Genomic DNA, 9,454 nt, shown 5'->3' with positions numbered 1-9,454 from the left:
TCTGATGATCGAGAGAAACCCTCCCGACAGTCTGAGCAGGAAGGATGGTCGAGTGAATTCCTTGCTCCACTTCTTAAATATCTGGACAGAGACAGCAAAACTGGCGTGTTGTGTTCGAGATTCCAGTAGACAAATTCCTTGTCATTTTTAACCTGTAAAAAAAGATTTACAAAATCCATCAATCAGTGTTGGACAACCTTTCAGATGAGGTCACTTGAGTTGTCAAGGTCTATTCTGGCATCATATTGTTACAGTGAAGTTCAACACAAGTTGGAGAGAGAAATCATCTTGTAACAGGGCACAGAGCTGGAATCTGGAGTGACCATCAAACTCTCTGATGCTCTTTCTGTCTCTATAAGAATGGGGCATTTCTGCCATCTCCAATCTGTGACCTTGCTCAGTTTGACTCTGTCCATTGGTATTATTCCCTGTTCCCACTGAGCTGCATGGGTTCCTGGCCCCACAGTAACTGAAATACTCACACAAATAGCCGGCAGTGCATTCCATGCACCCACCACTCTCTGGGTAAAAAACTTACCCCTGGGATCCCCTAGGTTTCTATTTCCAAGCACCTTAATCTATGCCCCCTCGTGTTAGCCATTTCAGCCCTGGGAATAAACCTCTGGCTATCCACACGATCAATGCTCTCATCATCTTATACACCAAAAAAGGCTCCAAACATAAACAAGAAATTATACATTGCTTTGAGGATTTGGTAGAAGTATACAAAATTTTGAGGGTATAGATAGAGCAAATGCGAGTAGCTTTTTCCACTGAGGTTGGGTGGGATAACAACCAGAGGTCATGGGTCAGTGGGGAAGAATAAAATTTATCGGAAACATTTGGAAAAGCTCTTTACTGAAATGGCCATGAGAGTATGGAATGCACAACTGGTGAATATCAGCTCAGTTTCACCATTTAAAAGAAGTTTGGATGGGAGCCTGGATGGTAGGGGTATGGAGGGCGATGGTCCCGGTGCTGTTAGTTTCATTAGACAGATTAAATGTTCTTTCAGCTTTGACTAGATGAGCCAAATATCCTGTCTCCGTACTGAACTTCTCCATGTTTCTATGACAGAGAAGATGGCCAAACTTGTTTGGAAGGGAAAAGGTAGGAGAGAGAATGAAGCAGCAATGGCTGGAGTTTCTGGGAGCAATTCGGGAGCTGAGTGATCGATACATCCCAAAGAAGTGGAAGCAGTAGAAAGGCGGAAGGACACAACTGTGGATGAAATGAGAAGCCAAAGCCAACATAAAAGCCAAGGAGAGGGCAAACAAAAGAGCAAAAACTATTGGGAAGCTTTTAGAAACCAACAGAAAATGACTAAAAAAAAGATGGATGACCTCGGGGGTGGAATTATGATATTGTAGTCATTTAACAGTCTTGGTTGCACCCGATAGTCTGAGGCATTTAGAGGAACAAAATACCTGGGGCCTCAGTATCTCTTGAAAACCAAGGTTCCCTGCACCAGTAACCTTTTAACTTTTATTTTGGCAGGCACGTACAATCTCTGCACCATCAAAATTTCAATTCTGTAGGCCTCCCACTTACCAAGTACTCCTTTGCCAGAAAACAGCCTGTCCCAAACCACACTTGTCAGATCCTTTCTGAAACCATTAAAATTGAACTTTCTGCAAGTTAGAATCTCAACCCATGGTCCAGACCACTCTTTTTCCATATTTACTTTGAATCTCATAACATTATGATCACTAAATTCTGTCACCAGCCCTGGATCATTTCCTAACAGCTTATTGCACACTTCTACGTCGGGAATTCTACGTACTGATTAAGGGCACATTTGACAAACTCTACCCCAGCTAGTCCTTTTACAGTATGGGAGTCCCTGTCAATATATGGAAAGTTAAAATCATTTACTGAATCAACCTTTGTTTCTTAGCATGGTCTGCGATCTCTCCACAAATTTGTCCCTCAAAATCCCTCAGACCGTCGGGTGCAAACAAGTCCCAATAATGGCTGCAATATCATAATTCCCTGTCCTGAGCTCATTTGGCTTTCCTACGATGCTTCTTGCATTGTGATATACACAGCTCAGCACATTCATCGCACCATGCTCAACCATTTGATTGCTGACTCTGTCTGAGGTCTGAACAACATCTGACTGGTGTCAAGAAAACAAACTCTCCCTCATTGTCACAAAAACAAAGGAGCTGATTGTGGACGACAGGAGGAATGGAGACAGGCTAACCCCTATTGACATCAATGGATCTGGGGTTGAGAGGGTGAACAGCTTTAAGTTCCTCGGCATAAACATCACCGAGGATCTCACATGGTCTGTACATACTGGCTGTGTTGTGAAAAGAGCACAACAGCACCTCTTCCACCAGAAGCTTGGGATGGGGCCCCAAATCCAAAGAACTTCCTACTGGCACACACATTCCAATAACTTTCCCACTACTGATGTCAGGCTCACAATGTATAATTTCCTAGTTTATTTTTAGAGCCTCTCTTGAACAGTGGAACAACATTGGCTGTTCTCCAATCCTCCAGTACCTCACCTGTCACTCAGAATGATTTAAATATCTGTGCTTGTGCCCCGACAATTTCTGCACTTGTCTGCCGCAGGGTCCTAGGGAACAACTTGTCAGGCCCTGGGGATTGATCCACGCTAATTTGCCCTAAGACAGCAAACACCTCCATCTCTGTAATCTGTACAGGGTCCAGGAAGTTGATGCTGCTTTGCCTCACTTCTATAGACTCTGTGTCCATCTCCTGAGCAAAAAATCTCCCACATCTATTTTGTCTCGTCATATGGATTACCATTCTGATCTTGCAGAGTATTAATTTTTCCCTTGCAATCTTTTCACACTCAACATACCTGCAGAATCCATGAGCATTCTCCTTCACCTTGTCTGCTGAGGCAACCTGATGTCTTCTTTTATTTCTTTCATAAGTGTTCACTTGAATTTCCTGTATCTCATAAGTACCCCATTTGTTCCTATCTGCCTGTACCTGGTATGCACCTCCTTTTTATTGATCTGGGGGAGGAAAGCCAAAGGGGTGATGGAGCTGCATGGTGGGAGGTGGGGGTAGAGGGGGGGGTTAAACTAAAGTTGCAGGGGGAATGGGAGCCTGAATAACAGAACAGATAGTGGAGGGGTTATGGAGACAGATGTTGTTCAGTCCTCAGACAAATTCAGGAATGAGAAACGTTGAGCATGGTGCAGTAAATATGCTCAATCTTGTATATTTCAATACAAGGAGCAGCGTAGGAAAGGCAGATGTGTTCAGGGCATGGATCAACACCTGGAATTATGACACTAGGATCTGGCAACTGTGGACTGGGACAGGCTGCTTTATGGAAAAGGTGTGCTTGGTAAATGGGAGGCCTTCAAAGTGAAGTTTTCAAAGTACAAAGCGGGTGTGTGTTTGTCAGAATAAAAGGTAAAGATAGAGACTGTAGGGAACCTTGGTTTTCAAGAGATATTGAGACCCTGGGGAAGCACAAAATGGAGCTGCAGAACAGGGATAGGCAGGCAGGTTCTTATGGAGTATAAGAAATGCAGGAGAACACATAAGAAATTTAAAAAAAAAAGCACAGCAGCTCTTTCACCTCAGACGGTTGAAGAAATTGGGGATGGGGCCCAAAATCCTAAAAACTTTCTACAGGGACACAATTGAGAGCATCCTGACCGGCTGCATCACTGCCTGGTATGGGAACTGTACTTCCCTTAATCGCAGGAACCTGCAGAGAGTGGTGCGGACAGCCCAGCACATCTGTAGATGTGAACTTCCCACTATTCAGGACATTTACAGAGACAGGAGTGTAAAAAGGGCCCAAAGGATATTGGGGACCCAATTCACCACAACCACAAACTGTTCCTGCTGCTCCCATCCAGGAAATGGTACCACAGCAAAATGACCAACAGGTTCCGGGACATCATCTTCCACCAGGCCATCAGACTGATGAATTGATTTCTATGTCCTTTGTACAAACTATTTATTATAAATTACTGTAAATTACACATTGCACATTTAGATGGGGACATAATGTAAAGATTTCTACTCCTCATGTATATGAAGGATGTATGTAATAAATTCAATTCACCCTCCCCACTATCTGTTCTGTCATTCTGGCTCCCATTCCCCCTACAACTTATTTTAACCACATCACCCTCTCCCCACACTAGCACTAGCGAGCCTCACCACTGGGATATTAGTCCCCTCTTGTTCTGTTCCCCTCTCACCCCTTTGACTTTCCTCTGCCAGGTAATCCCCCCCAACAGTTTCTAAAGTGGTTCCACCTGTTGCTGTGTGGGATGGCCACAAGAATACTCTGCGATGGCGATTTAAGCTCATTCCCCTTCCTGACTCTCACCCAGTTTCCTGTGTCCCGCACCTTGGGTGTAACTCACCTCTCTTCATGTCATATCTATCACCCCCTACAACTCCCAGCTGATCCAGAATTCATCCATTTCAAGTTCCAACTCCGTAAAGTGCAGGGTTACAAGCTGCAGCTGGATGCACATCTTGTAGGTGAGGGCATCAGGGACACTGGAGGTCTCCCCACCTTCCCACCAATGTCCCCTCTAATTTGTAATGACCAGTGTGCACATAAATCCTGTATTGTGCATTCTTTTATCCAGTGACAACATGTGCACAGTGAATTTTATATAGAGAGGTATTTATTTTAACAGCTAGCAAAGCACTGTCGATAAGAACTTTGATCTCCTCTGGGTTCGATCGAGTTCATCTGCATTCTCACACAACCGATATAGCAGGCTTGTAATGGGTAACGAAGGATTTTCCCACCACAGCTTTTGCATATTGTCCATATGTGGTGTGCTTGCTGAATTATGCTTTAAAAAGTCAGATTTCCAAATACCACTCCACTTCGTCACACCTGTAAATTCTCCAGTAACTCTTGCATCACCACAATAGACACAGGTAACACCAGTTTCCACATTCAACATAAATATTTTCCTGAACCCTCCTGAGGAATTGAGCATATATGAAAAAAAATATTTTGAACCTATGTAACCTCTATCTAAAAGAATAATTGGGACCGAACAGGAATTTTTGAACTGAAGTAAACTCTGCCTTCAGTGGTTAGCTAAGACAAGCTTAATAACAGTTCTCTGCGGCTTGCAGAGAGACACACAGACAGCTGATAACATTATACATTGTACCGTCACTTCAGAAAAGGAAGAATTGATAAATTGTACATCGTACTCTCGTTTGTCTGGGGGAAAGGAGGACTCAATGATACAGACAGGACTGAACATCTGACTGTAATTAAGTCACAGCCTTGCAAAGAGAATAACTGATAAGGACTGGACAGTACATCCATCTGTAAATAAAACTTTGATTTCGCGAACTCTCTTATCTAACTAATTAAATTTTGCACCAACAGACTTGTTGGGTGTACCAATTCAAATAACATCTTGCAAGAGTAATGTATGGGGCTTACTATGTGTAAATATACAGCTGTAACCTGACTAAGTCAGTCCACTTGTCAGATGGTGGCAGTGCTTACGTGCCTTCCCTTTGACAACTGGGTCTCAATCTCCCGCAGGAAAATGCACAATAAACTGTGGTGACGATAAGAAGCTGGTCTCCCGTGTTTTATTCAGATTCAAAGTTAACATTTGGCGTCACAAAAAGGATCCCAATATAGGGAGTACCAAGCAGACGGGCTGAGTAAGCGGCTGGACCACTCTGGGGACTGCGGAGACCGACCAGGCGCCCAATAGGTATTTTACCTTTTGTCTCTCTCTGTTCGTTCCTTTGGAGGAACAGTCCCTCGCCCGAGGCTGATCGCATACGTTGACGGGATCGGGAAAGAATCTGTCAGGAGGCTCGTATAAGAAAGGCAAAATTTTACTTAGTGGGCAGGAGGTATTACCTGGTAAACTTTACTCAGTGGACAGGAGGTAGACTTGCCGGGTAAATTTATCAATTGAGCAGGAGATGCCAGCCGGGTAAAGTAATGAATTGGGCAGGATGTGCCGGCCGGGTAAGTTTATCTGATTGTTACTTGAGCAGGAGGCGTTGTGCCGGGTAAATTACTCAGAGAACACGGGTCAACTGCAGTCGATTGATACGCTTGGAACAGGAGCAGACCCACACAATGTGTGTGAGAGGTTTCCAGACAAGGAAAAAGATTTGCGAATGTTGACTGCAGTGCTCAGTAAGCAGTTGGGGGACAAAATGTGGCCATTGGGATCGTCTGCAGTACACATTTACCTCATGAGAACAAGCAGTAAATTAGATATGGCACAACAACTGTGGAAAGAAGTGGAAATTGTTGAAAAGGGAATGGAAGGAAAAGGCAGATGTAAAGTGGAACAGTATATTATTAGCAAGTTGGAGGAATAATGCATGTGACAAAGGAATAGAGTTATGTACTGCAGAAGAAACACCAAAGGTTGGGAGACACTAAAAGTGGAGCGTGAGTGGGAGGATGGGAGCTGAAAACAAGAGCAGGAAAACAGCGTAAGCAAACCAAGGCCTAGATAGGAGATAAGGGCAGGAACGTCAGTCTGAAGTTCAGGGGATGCCTCTGAGGAGGAGTGCAAACTGTGGTCCCAGATGGCATGCCAGAAAGACCCCGACCTAGGTTTTTGGATCACCCCAGCGGGACAGGTTTGTGTTCCTACACAGTTCTTATCAATATTGGTCAATTATATACATAATTGTAGACACCTGGAAAAGGAGGGAATAGTTGGTAACCTGTACCCTGCACACCGGGTACGACTCCCGTACCAGGTGGACCTTTTTCGTGTCTACAAGTTGATTTTATTGAATTGCCTAGAGCACATTGCTATAGATACTGCTTAGTTATTATAGATGTGTTTAGTAGCTAGACTGAAGCTATTCCAGCTACCAATAATACTGCTTTGACTGCTGTGAAGGTATTATTATGGGAAATAATTCCTAGGTACGGCCTGCCAGAGATGCTGAGCTCTGACAATGACGCACACTTTGTGGTGAAACTTAACGAAAGGGTATGTAACGAACTAGCTATGAAGCGACAATTCCACTGTGTACACCACCCACAGGCCGCTGCCGTAGTAGAAAGAGCCAATGGCACTCTGAAGAGTAAATTGGCCAAACTAACGGCGGAGACTGGACCCACTTGGTTGAAGGTTCTACCGTTAGCCCTGTTCCACATGAGGGTTACCCCACAGGGGAAAACAGGGTCATCACCAGCTGAAATCACTTATGGACGGCCCATGAGGACACACTGGGGACCAAGACCTTGTGTACCATTGCTCCCAGAAAGTCTACCGGCAAAATTAGATGTGCATACTCTAGGGGAAGAGATGGGGAAATATATATGCCAACTAACCAAAATTTTCCAAGCATTACATTCACAGCTACGACAGGCTTAGAAGGAAGAGAACTACCCCGCAGAGAGGAGTGACTATCCCACCACAGAATCTGGGAATTTTGTCCTGATCAAGAACTGGGATTGAGAGAAACTTGGACGTCGGTACAGAGGACCATATCAGGTGTTACTGACCACTCCCACGGCTGTGAAACTGAAGGAGCAATCTCGGTGGATAAATCGAACAGACTACAAACACGATACTGAAGGTACTGAGTAGAAGGACTCTCTCGGACTAAAGGAAAATGTATTGGTTGATAGTGGTATCCGTGTTTATGTCTTTGAGTGGGCTCACCCCAGCATCCGGGGGCCCCCGTTTTAACACCTTTCTGTCTCTCTATCACACCTATGCCATACAGGTAGAACTAGGTGTCTGCTGGGTTTGTGTCACAATTCCGCAGCATGGTAAAACTATGATTACAATGTCAGTAATCCCGCTCAACCAGAGTGAGGAACTCTCAGCCTGGCTTTTCTCAAGTAACACCCGGGGAAGTGAGATGAGGAACTGTGGTCCAGTCAAAGATGACCATGGCTGTCAGTGTTTTGAGGAATGGTATCTCAGGCCCCCACTAAATGGAAATTCCTATACTGGGAAACATGTATCCTGGCCATACTTGCAGGTGCTCAGCAGCGGAGAGGAATAACTGAGACTGAACGATTTTGGATAATCACTTTTCTCTTCTATGGAGTAGCCAGGAATTCACGAGAGATGATCAATTTGGCTACAGCACTTGAGGAGCTGGCCACAATACTACAGGGGCCCTGACAGAAACACAGGCCCAAGTAACAGAAATATCTACTGAAATGATTGCAATCCGGCAAACCGTCCTACAGAATCATATGGCTTCAGATTTTATCCCAGCTGAGAAAGGGTGAACCTGTGCTATTATTGACACAGAATGCTGCACCTATATCCCTGATGAGTCTACTAACATTACACCCCTCTCCGAGCACACTGCCGAGGAGACTGCAGCATTAAGAAAGTTGGACAGGATTTACATGGGGTCACCAAAGGGTCAAAATGATGGTCTTCGAAGGCCTGTTCGGTGATATGTGGGGCATGATATTGCATTATGGCCTAATAGTTCTACATGTCATTGTTATAATTACTGTTGTACGCTGTTATTACCCACTGATATGTCAATGCTGTACTCGGTTGCTTTCTCTGTGAAAAATTACTGCTTTGTTGATCATGTAATGATCAAAAGGAGGGAATGATAAAGTATATAAAAGGGTTAACACGTTGTTAAACGATAGCAGCCTGTTTTTCTGAAAGAAACTGCTGATGATCAACAGATGTGCTGAGCCACGCTGAGCCATATTTCTTCTTGAGGGTAGCTAGCTGGGGTTTCAGGATGCTTATCTCCCTGTGCACTCATGCATAGAGATAGGACAGATTCAGTCTGTTCTGTGTGTGTAAGCCATTATGACTATTTTGTAATTTGTCTTTAGCAAATAACTTTGACTCCAGCCTGTCTTGTGTGGGGGGTATCTGGACGGATATATCTGTGGTGTAAGGGAAATTGTTAGTCAGTTAGTGGATTGGGCAGGAACAGTCATGGACTGTTCCTGTTTGAGCGAATAACTGAATAGCCCCGGGTGCTTGGAATAAAGAGTTCGTACTTATACGATCTCTGAGTGACTTTATCCGGATTCGACTTCCACAGAATGGGAGTGGTTTTAAAGGGCTGGGCTGCTGGAAGCACATTACCAGACCTGGAGTGATTGCAACTGGGTCTGACAGAGGCATAACTGGCTCTTCTGGGAACATTCAGTCTCACCTCAACTATTTCCTACCATCCTTTGTACAAGTATGCAACGTCTAAAAGACCAGTGTTTGAGTAAATGAGACTCACCAAACTTTCCCCTGACTGAATCACTGGATTCTCCGAGTCAGATGGGTCCTCTCCAGCTGATGCTCTCAACCCTCGGGCGGATTCTCTTGTTGCTGTTCCCTCATCTTCAGTCGTGGTTTGCTTCCAGTTGGGGTTTTTCTTCCAATAAATCTCTCACCGCAGGTCTAACTTTAACGTGAAAGATAATGAAGCACAATAACAATAAAAAGGAGAAAAAAACATTTCTGTTTAATGTTACTAAGAACAAAAC

Source organism: Mobula birostris, chromosome 13 (genome assembly GCF_030028105.1).
Source record: "Mobula birostris isolate sMobBir1 chromosome 13, sMobBir1.hap1, whole genome shotgun sequence".
Taxonomy (NCBI): domain Eukaryota; kingdom Metazoa; phylum Chordata; class Chondrichthyes; order Myliobatiformes; family Myliobatidae; genus Mobula; species Mobula birostris.
Note: the sequence above shows the minus strand (reverse complement) of the source record.